This window comes from Cryptomeria japonica, chromosome 1 (assembly GCF_030272615.1).
Source record: "Cryptomeria japonica chromosome 1, Sugi_1.0, whole genome shotgun sequence".
NCBI classification, from domain to species: domain Eukaryota; kingdom Viridiplantae; phylum Streptophyta; class Pinopsida; order Cupressales; family Cupressaceae; genus Cryptomeria; species Cryptomeria japonica.
The window spans coordinates 156053562-156065717 of record NC_081405.1 but is presented as its reverse complement, the minus strand read 5'-3'; positions in this window follow the sequence as shown (position 1 = coordinate 156065717).

The following is a 12156-nucleotide window of genomic DNA, read 5'->3' as shown; positions in this document are numbered from 1 at the left end:
GTTGTCCAAGATAAGAAGAAATCATCTAGTGATAGGATGGTTGATAAGAAATCTCAAGGTTTAGTTTCAAAATAAGATATGACTTGTTTGTCTCTAGCTCATTTGTTTGGGTGGTTACCCTATTTTGTTACCTCTATGACATGTTGTTCTAGTTTTGGTTTTAATAGTTAGTGCTAGATCTCTAATAGTTTAGGGTTCTTCCCCACTTAATTTAATAATAAAAAACTCCAAACATCATGAAGATAACCATCTCCTACTGGTTAACCTACAAATATGAAAATTCCTTCTGTAGCAATACGATCTAAGGGCTCTTCCAAACATCTACAAGACTAAAGAAGATCATTTGCCATCAAAAGGTGAATATAAATCACTACCAAAAAATCTCACTAAATCATGGTACTAGGTCACACATGGCATCGTGAAAACCATCTCCTAAATGAAGATCATTCAGGTCTACACACATATAACTAAAAATTAAGTAACATCAAGTCAATCAAAGATCTTCAAGCTAAGAAGATACATACAAATTCTAATAAATCATCAAGAATTAATCCTGTAGACACCTAAAATTGTCCTATCTAATTAAATAAATATTTTATTTATTTAATTATTTGAGCCTAATTCTTCTATTAATTAAATAAATCTTTATTTATTTAATTAATTCATTTATCCTCTTCTAGCTTTATTTCTCATTTAAATAAATACTTTTATTTATTTAAATTCTCTTTTCCTAAATTAAATAAATATCTTATTTATTTAATTGATCCCACTTCCTCTATTAATTAAATAAATCTTTATTTATTTAATTAATTCATTAACCTTTTCCGCCCATGACACATGTCATTCATCTCTTAATTCCTACACTACCTACACTCTCATTATTTTCTTATTTCCTCTACCTACCCTCTAATCTTAGCCGGCCATTTATCTTTTACATCTCTCAATCTTATCCCTCCATTTCTTACAGTGTCTTCTATATAAGGAGATGCTTCCTTCATTATCAACCCTAATCATTCTAATTAGCTAATCTAATCGATCCTTCAAGCCTTCTAGCATTCAAACTTTCATATGCGATCAAGTTATCAACCACATTTCTGTTCTTTGTTGAGCTCTTGTGCACACATAAAATCTAAGAGAAAATATATAAAGCAAGATCAATGGAGATAGGAAGAATGGAGATTCAAACCCTATTGGACATGTGATGGTATAATCTTTTTGATTTGTTGATTTATATTGTCTTAGGTAATCTTCATATGTTATGGTGGATCTTTGTTGTTGTTAGGCTAGGGTTTTGTGGTTGAATCTATTTAGTCTTTCAATATTGTTGTTTCCACTTTCACCATAAACAAATCCTACACCACCAAAACATCTCTATCAAATGTTCACACTAAAAATTGTAACCAGTAAATAATCAAGGTATCATGACATCACGATTAACCAACATGCTACAAGTCCCAACACTAACTATCTAGGTACTATAAACTTCATCCATCCTATCATCCCAAAGAAAACATACAAATGCACTAATAACCACATACTTGGCCAACAAACACATTTTACATCAACATTGAATCAAACCTAGTGGATATAGACAATCCACATCCAAGTCATCCATTGCAACTAAATAGGTGATCATCCTACACAATTGCAAAACTTGAAGGTTAAACACTAAAACATGCAAACTCATCATCACATTAGTAAACTACAATCTTAAATATCAAAGAGAATAATCTTGTATACTAAATGAGTCAAACACCAAATGCATCTCACATTTAATTTTCCAAACATGTCCGCAACAAACTACCATATTCAAGGAACCAAATAAGAATCAAAGAGATAATAAACAACCTCTTAAAATCAAACTGAAACACCACCAAACCACCACAAAAATGATCATCAATGCAAAAGTATAGCTGCATAACCATGACACTATAATCATCACCCAAATTGTATCTACACTCAACTATAACTCACACGACACTCCAAGTCTCAAACCATGTCCAAACATGTCCTCAAAACTAAAGACTACATGTGTACCTTTCACCATCAAAGTCCAAGTCTGAACACACTTGAAACTTGAACAAGAAAGCACAAAATCTAATAATTAATTGTAGCATCATAACTATCAAATAAAAACATTCACTCCCTTAAGGTTTGACTTCTTCATTCTTCTAGATATTCACATTATCACACCTCGAATTATAAGCACTTATAAGTGATCAAACAAGTACACAATTCTCCATAATCATCAATCTAGTAAAATTATAGCATCATTGTGTAGTAGACTAAACATGCTCTCAAATGCCTATTAGAAATAAAAAATTTGATTATGTATGCAAAATTGATGAAAAAAACCATGACAATGAGAACATCTAAATTCTAGGCCCCCAAAATATATCAAAATGTCAAAATCGGGGAACCCAACATATACCACTAAGAAAAAATATCATTTTGGAAGGAGATTCTAAACTCATAGTCAATTGTCTCAATAATGTCACCTCTCCTCCGTGAGAAATCAAAGAGATTATTGATAGATGTAAATGGCTGATAGAGTTGTTTGATGAAATTAGAATACAACATGTCTATAGAGAAGGTAATAGGTCAGTTGACCTTATAGAAAATCAAAGTCTCAATATGTTGGATTGGTAGGTTTTCAAATTCGAGAACAGCTCTAGAGAGCTAAAAGAAATCCTCGCACAGGAAAGAACCTAAAAAGAAGGCGGGAAATGGAATAGAGACGCTAGTTTGAATTTCTTCAAAAAAATTATGTGTGCACTCATTGGGCCCACCAAGGTGGGGGTCCTTTTCCTTCATAGGAAAATTCAAAGTTAGAAAAAAGAGCAAGATGAGGATATTCTTGGCTAGACTATTGGATTTTTCAAATTTTGTACCTTGATGAACTTTTTTCAATATGGTTTTTATACGGTGGACCCCTACACGAGCTTATGTAGGTTGAAGATGACTCGACGTCATGTCCCCATGGGTTTTATTTCTAGTTAGTTTACCTACATGGTCTATGATGTGGACAAGAACTTTTCCAAAGTGAGTACGATGGCTTCAGTTGATGATTACTCTTCGTTCGGGAAAGATTTGGATTTCATGATAAAGTCAAGGAGAAACTTAGATTTTTATGCTACCTTTATGAGTAATGATTTCAACGGGTGTCGCACATGCAAGGACCTCAGAAAGATTAAATTCTGGTTTGATAATTTTAAAAAGTTATCTTCCAAATGTAGCAGGAAAAGGAAAATTTGTAATCTTTTGTCTGGTCGCTTTCACAGAATCTTTGTTCCCACTGCTCATACCAATTCAGAAATGGAGGGCCCTCTCAAACGCATTGAACCTAAAAATTATGAAGAACCTAGAGATAATAAGGAGTTGTGGGATAATATTCATGAAGCGAGTTTTACCCCTTTCTTCTTAGTGTTTAAAGGCTACAACAAGGAGCTCTCTGTCAGGGTCTGCAACTCTTGGCAGAATGGGAAGGTCACAGTTGGTAGAATCTCCTTCACTGTTACTCCTGATTAAATTGCAAAGGTTACTAGTCTTCAGAACGATGGAGAGCTAGTGGAAAGGAAGAGTGTGGGGGATTACAAGAATTTTATGAGAAGATTCTTCAGAAAGGGCGAGAAACCAATGGGTATGACCATTTTGCTTTACCTCAACCCTATCCGCTAGTTAGTTATTATGTTATGAGTTATTTTACTCTTAAGGGGCAGTACCCAACTATGCATGGGTACCACTTCCCTATCCTCAACCATGTTAGGAATATGCATAAATTAATATGCCCTTTTTTCTCTTTTCCTCCCTTAAAACCTATATTCAAAATGGGGCAAATCCCCCACTCCATCAAGGTCTCATTTACTTGATGTACAAATTTGTTGTTGATCATTCCCCAACTGTTAGTAGTCTTTCCCCGGCATCTAGTAATGTTGGTAGCTCCAAGAAGTTTTATGCTAAAACCCCTAAACTTTCACCCTCAATTTTGAAAACCCACAACTCTCTCAGCCTTGTTGATTCTATGATAACCATTTCTACTGGTTCAGTTGTGGTCCTTGAAAAGGACTCCTTGGAATTGGCTATGCTTGATACTAACCTTGATAAACGAAAGCATTAAACCCCCAAAAACACCCCAAGAAAAGCAAAGAAGATCAGCAGTGACTCGGCTGGGTCGAGTATCACCATTGACTTAGAGTTGCATAACTCAGAGAAAGAAGAGGAAAAAGATGAGAATCAGAAATTGTATGACCGTGGCTTGGGGGAAAGAAGGTTGGTCCATCTTCGGGCTAAAGGGAGAATTAATTATGAGAAAAATGAGTTTAAACGGGTTAATTCCCCCCTTCGGGAAATTTATGAACTTGATGAGGAAGAGGATTTGAAGGATAACCCTAAAGATGATGATTTCCAGGTGGAGGATGAAGAGAAGAATGATAACCCCAATAAGGATATGGAGGAAGAAGTGGAATTGAGAAATGAGAGTAGTAATTTTGAAAGTGAACCTAAGGATGAAGAGGAAAGGGAGGATGAGAGTAGTAAAATGGAAATTGAACACGATTCCCTGCTTAGAAGCCCAATGGACCCTTACAACTCAGAAGAAGATGAAATGGTTAAGTGTTCTCCCATGTCTACTAATCATGATGAGAGTTATAAGTTGAAGTGGTAGTTAATTGAAATGAAAGAAAGATTGTCTACTCTGGAGCAGAAAAATGAGGAATTGGACAGGAAAATTAATGAATTATGCGATGATGTCAATTCACTTTGCCAAATTACTGATGGGATCATGAACAATGTTGTTATGGGGACGATCTTTGGTCATGGAAGAATTCCAAGGAATTAAAAGAAGAAGGCTAGGAAGGGCAAGTATGAGCTGAATGAGGAGAAGGACATGGACCAGGATGATTCATGGATTCAGAATCTGGGAAGGTTAAAGAAAAATTGGAACCTACTCAAGAAAGAGTAGTTGTTCTTAGTTATGTTTTTGTTAATGCTTTTATGGTTATGACTTGTCGTTTTGAGAACAATTGTGGGGTCTGCGAACCCCTTTCGATTAATTGTTTAGTTTATGACTTTTCTAGAAATGTTTATGATAGGCTTAATGCTAATATGAACTCTATGATTATTATCTCTAAGGAGAAGGTTAATAGGTTAGTTATTATTATTTGGTTTAATAGCTGGAAGCTTCTTCGTATTAGTAGAAATAGCTATAGGGTGATGAAATTTTTTGATTATTTTTTAAGGGAGATCAGTTTTTGTGTGCTAATGGTTGTTGTTTCTCCGGTTCAGGGCTTCCTCCCTACTAATCTAATCAAAAACATGTACCACTAAGTAGTACTCAAAACCAACTTTTCAACAAGTACAAGAAGTCAAAAAATGGATTACCCAAGTGAAATTTATGCTTCGTTGAAGAAAAATAGCCAATTAGACTATAGGACAATAAATTGTTGGATTTAAAAACTTACTCCAATCTGGCTTAACTTCATTTTCTAAAGTTTCAAATTAAAAAAATTGGGGTGGTTGACAAGTTGAACTTAACCCCAAAATTTAATCTAGCTTGATTTCTAAAAATTAAAACATACAATTTTTGGTGGTCAACAATACTAAAACTTTATGGACATGAGAAAATTTTCTTTAATAAGTAGTATTTTTTATTTACAAATTACAAAGCATTTTAAAAAAATTGTTTTGGGCCTCTATTTTTTGCAATCGATAACCTATGGCTGACAACTCCCACTGGTAAAGCTATAAAGGGTTTAGTGGGCCAAGGAACTGAAGATTAGTTTTAGCAGTGTCAATATTGCCAATGTTGGTACCCACTATGGTACGTGGGGTCAAGAATCTACAAACCCCCACCCACTTATTTTTTTATTTTTTAACACCTTTTTAATGCCCCCATACAAATATTCTTTTTATTTTTAAATAAATTTGCAATTTTATTAAATCTCCAATGGGGTAATTATATTTTTCATTTTTTTCTTTTCTACAGATGGAATTTGATGGCCTTGTGGCTCTCTAGCTAAAAAAATTATTTCTTTAACTTCTCCAAAATATGTCTCTTAGCCAACCTGGATCCAATGGTGAGGTCCATTTTTGCTCTCCTCAAAAAGACTCGATAATGACACCCCACTCAACCATCCAAACCTAAACCACTAACATGTGCTTCTTTTATAGAATCAAGCTTACACAAAATACAACTAGTGATATGGTAAAACTATATACCACAAAACCATGTGAATACAAAACCATTGACCCCTCATTTAATATTAGGTACTATGTTTTCACCTTTTTAGTATCTTTCCCCAATATTAAATAAATATAATATAATATCTCAATGCGACACCCACATTAAATAGATTCAAATTATTGTTCTTCCTTCTAATTATGTTAAGGAAGCTACTCTTGGCACACTTTTTTATATTTTACTAGTTACGAAAGAGAGAACATATAAAAGGATTAATCTATAAGGTTCATTGATTTATATCCGACCACATGAAAAATGATCATTATAAGATTCACATAAACCCCAAAGCGGGGAGAAAATATAACAATGCAATTTTTATAGCCATACCATTTCCCATTTGGTCAATACATACTTATATCAATAAATGTACAATATTATGTAAAATTTAACACCTTGCACATGCTATATACTCATCTATTGACACACATTTGTGTATTTATTCCCTACACTATCCATACATGTACACACTCTAATATATTCTTCCAATTGATACATTATTGTACATATCCACACATGTATCCCTATGCTTTAATTAACTATCTTAATCTAAGCCCTTTCATGTCCTAGGTCACTTCCATAGGACCAAGGATACCAATATATTCCCCCAATCCACAAAATAATTACATTTATTTTATTTATTCTTATAGATTTGTTTCCTATCTTAATTAAAGCCCTTTTATGTCCCAAACCATTTCTATTAGGATAACTTCAATCACAAAGTCATGGACTTGACCCAAAAATTTTAACATTTAAATTTAATGTTTTCCCTCGCACCCATGTCTTCCAACCAAGTCTCAAATTCACACACATTTATATTATTTATTACTAAGTTATTGCATTTGAAACATCCAATTCCATTCATTTTGTCATCTCATAAAATTTTATCCTCTTTAATCAATTTGACCATTACCATTTGCATTAAGGGAATACTTCATTTTGGTACTCTAAAAGGAATCTCAAACTCAACATTCATCTTAGGAGCATTTGAATGGTTGAGATCTATTCTATTTTATTTTTAATACACATTTATGAGGGTTGACATAAATGTACATGCCCCCTTGCAATATAAAAATCTTCAAAAGTATTTTTAAACACAGTCAACATTTATATCAACTAAAAGGTACAAGAAATAAAATCAATTACAGGAATCACAAAGAAAATATACACATACTTATAAATCACTTTCATGTGTACAATATTTCTATGGGCATGTATCCAACCCTTATCTACGAAATCAAATCACCACAATACAAACAAAACTTTATAATCTCAAGACAAGATATAAGCTTAGAACACACTTTTCTAAGATAGTGATAGTCCAAATTCCAAAATCTTTATTAAAGGCATTCATTCTTTGGTCATGTAGCTAAATAACTCTCTTCTTTACATTTAACTTCTACATTTTCAACTTTTATTATTCAAAACATGTATACGCACAAATTACTTAATTATTAAACTAGGTTAATTTATGCTTATGTATGCATATTTCTAGATTTGTCTAGATTAAAGTTAAAGAATTTATTTCCTTTCTTTGACATATATCAATTGTAATTTTTAGAAAAATGATAGAAGGTAATTTGTTGGTATTAAGAATACAAGTCAAAGTTAATACCTCTTTAGCTAAGAAATGTCCATCTTATCAAAGTCATTTGAGGCACAAAACTAACTTTTTTATCTTTTATAATGTCAGTAGACATTATTTATAAGATTTTTTTTATTTTTTTTAATTGTGTAATGGTAATATATAAAAAAATAAATAGCTCATTTAAAGAGAGTTATTAAGAAGGTAAAACTCAAACATTATTATAGACTAATGAATGGCAAAGCGAATCATTAGATTACATTTCTGTCGGCCATGAATGAAAACAACAAACTTATTAAAAAAGACCTCACAATTACATCTGTGGCTATCCAGCATTTAGAGTAATTCAAATCCAATCAACTTCACCAACAAAGTAAAGATAATTCAAATAACATTAACAAACTTTTAATTTCCCATCAGTACCTTGCTAACCTTCCCGGTATTCCTGTATATCCTGCGGCCCAGCTGTTCTGAAATAGACTGCCGCCATTTGAAACACGAGTTGGAAAATTGAATAGTACATAATAATATTATTCTATATTGTATGGTGAGTGCGAGGAGAATTTAGTCATCGCAATTAACCGACGACTAGGACAGCATTGACAAGGTAGAGATGAGGAGAAAGCACATGTTAGAGCATTGAGAATAGAGGGAGTGAATCCATAAAAAACGTTTCTTGTAAGCAATCCCGTCGAAGCACGCCGTCTATGTTTTAAAAGACATGCGGAGCAAGAAAGATCTGTCAATCTCAACTAGGGGAAAGCACCCATTACATAAATGTGTTCTAATAGCTATTCGTTGTAAACGGTAGTAAAACATTAATATATTATTTGTAAAATAAAGTATTAGTAATGGTTGTGTTTGTGTCTAATAAATGGGTAACAAAACAAGTTATATCAAATAAAGAATCAAATATATATTGATAAATAAAATAATTGGCAATAGACGTTTTGAAGTATATGTTTCAATATCAATTTTTAAAATATTGGAAAGTTGATTTAATCCTCAATTTATATATTAATCTTTAGTAAGAAAGAATTTGAAGTAAGACATTTTATTGAATAACATCTTTATTTAAGTGTTTCCACTCCATTTAAAATGGGGATGTGAAGGAGTTTAAAATCAAAGAAGTATCATAGAAAGCATATTTTATAGATGTTATCAATTACTCTACCACAATGGTAGGCATGGTCTCTATTTTGCTTGGGTGGAACGTGTTTTTTTATATAAGTGATCATAGGACTTATAAAGATAATATTATTGGTTACCAATAGGATCTTTAAGTGGCTATATTAAATTTTCTTGCCTCATAATTAATTGTTAAATCAATAAACTAAAGCCTAATTAGATGGTCTCATTGTTAGTGACTCACAATTCTTCATCACCTTCACGTGGAAGTCTAAACTAGGAGTGCTTGGTATATTTTTTTAGTGAAGATTTCACACCCAAGGGAATTCTTGAAGAAGTACAAAATTGTAACACAAATAAATTGTTCTATTGATTCAAGAGATAAGAGCTTCTTGATCAAATGATCAAAGATCATATTAATTGATGATGAATGAAGTACAATTGCCTAATTATATAAAGGTCTTAAATACATCCAAATCTTGCATTATTAGACATAAAGCAAAAAACTAAAATATATTTTTTTGCATAGCCATGTTAAATAAAGCTAACAACTAAAAGCATTAAATTATGCAAGTGGGAGGAATAACTACATATTTTAACAATCTCCTAGTTAATTTCAACCACTAATGGCTTTAACACAAAAAATAATTATATATCTGATCTTGAGATCTTCTCTCAATGGCAATGCCTTATCTTCAACTAATTTCACTTCTTCTTTCAATTCATTAGGTTTCTCTCCCACCACAATGCATTATGCAACGATCTCTACTGGGATTTGGCGTCAAAATCCTTAAGTCTTTTTGAAGACATGGATTTGGCTTCCTCGCACAACTTATATCAGTGACTTTGACTAATTTTGTGACTTTTACAAGATTCGTGATCTTCTTCATACAAATCAAGTTTTTTTTCGATTTGTGATAGCTTTGCCTTTTCTCCTTCAACAACCTTATAGATGAAGGGTTTCACCTTTTTCAAAGGTGGATTGAAACTCAGTAATTTATGCCAAATTTCTTTGAATTTGGTCTCTTCTTTTGAGTGTTGCCTTCACCTTCTTGAGGAGGTGGTTTTTGCATTGAAAGCAGGCTTGACATTGTTGGCTTTGAAAATACTTCGCCCTTTCGAGAAAAATATCATGGATTGCTTCTTCTTTTGAGTAGTGAATTAATTTTGGCTTCAGCTTACTTAAAGGGGCTACAAACCTTCTTTTTGTGGCTTGCTTTCTATCATCATGACTTGTTAGAGCTTTAGCTTGCAAATTATTTTTCAACAATCTCTTTGTCTTTAGCTACGATTAGATTTTCAATAATCCCTTGATTGTCCCGCTCTTGTAGCAAATGAAAGAAATACAAATAATTTTTTATTGATTCAAGAGATTACAAAAGCTTCTTGATTAAATGATTAAGGATCAAATTAACTGATGATGAATGAACTACAATTGCCTCACTATATAGAGGTCTTAAATACATCCAAATCTTGCATTATTACAAATAAAGAAAGAAACTAAATAGTTTTTATTGCATAGTCAATCTAAATAAAGCTAAAAAATTAAAAGCATAAAACTATGCAAGTGGGAGGAATTACTAAATATTCCAATGGTTCTCATTGAAATCACTCCCCATTTCTAATGTACCAAAAAATCCTAGCACTTCATTTTTTGCAACTCCTAGTATATATTCCATGCCCAAGGGAGTCCTCATTTAAATCACTTGCCCTTTCTAATGTAAGAAAAACACTTCTATCATTTCATTTTTGCAACTACTAAATCTACCCTATGCTACTATTTCAACAAATCTCTTTCTTTGTTGATGATTCCTCTCACTCTCTAAGATAAGAGAAATAATGTCACTCAACCTTTAAATGTTTAAACATATTTTTTTTGTTCTCTAGTTCTAACACATAAGGGTAAAAGACTAAATGTTATCATTAATCCTTCTTACCTAAGCCTTCCTACCTTGATTATTTTGGCTAAAAATGGATTCTATAAAAGAAATTCAAGGATTGAGGCTTATAGAAGGTTTCCTATAACATAAGATATACAATTCTTATAAATGTGTAAATATATTTAATAAAATAAACATATATAAGCATTAAATTATTATGTGTGAGAAAAAACTTATTTCTAGCTTTTATAATTTCTGCCCAAATCTCTAATATTGTATATGTTGGTTTTTTTTTCTTGCAACCCCCAATCATAAGAAAAAATACAATGCCTAAGTATCAAAAGGTTTAGACAAAGATCTTGCACTATAACCAAACAAGGGACAAGAAAGGCCAACAAAGAAGGATATAGCAAACCTTCTGGACTTCAAACTCCACAAAACTCAGGTGGTTGTCCCTATTTGTAGGACTGGAACTGTATATTAGAAGGTGATGGAGAGTTACTTGCATAATTGATAAAATTAAAGTTAGCAAGAAAATTTTAAGGAAGCATGTACGATGGAGGAAGCCAAGAAAGGATCAAGTTGGATTTTGACAAATATAGTAAAAGAAACCCTAGTGTGGCCACAGCTGCTAGAATCATAAGAGATTCAAAGGGAAAATTAATAGAAGGATATGTCAAATATATTGGTACAAAAACCAACAATGAAGTTGAAGTCATTGTCGTTTGGTGGGTCCTCAAAAGAATTCTAACTTATGGCTTTAGTAATGTCGTAATTGAAGGGGATTCAAAATTTGTTATGAATATTATTAATTCAAAGTTCACCCAAACATGGAAAGTAAACAAATCCTTGGGTGCAACCAAAAAGGGAGGCTAAACATGCCTTTTCGGGAGGAAATAAAGATGTTGATGCCTTGGCTAATGAAGGGCTCAAATTTAACAAGTGCAAATACTTGACTAGTGAGGCGGAGATCCCTTGCCACATCAAAATATTTTATGTAATGATAGATATGAAGGGATTGTTAACTATGCACAGTAAGAAAATGTTTAATTTAGTGATTATTTTTAGTCTTGTGTGGACTGCCTTTGGTTCTTTAGAGCTGAGGTGTAGAAGGAAGGATCATGTTCCCTAGCTGAGCTATGATTATTTCAAACTCCATGTCATAAGTCAAGATGATGATAGTCGATGTGACATATATTTCTTTCTCCTAGAGTTTGTTTCGGCGGATTTTTATACTGAAATGAGGAAAGAGTACTAGTAGACCTAGAGAAGGACTTATTGCAATCATTACCATTTATGGTGCATCAAGGAAGCTACAGATTGTGAGA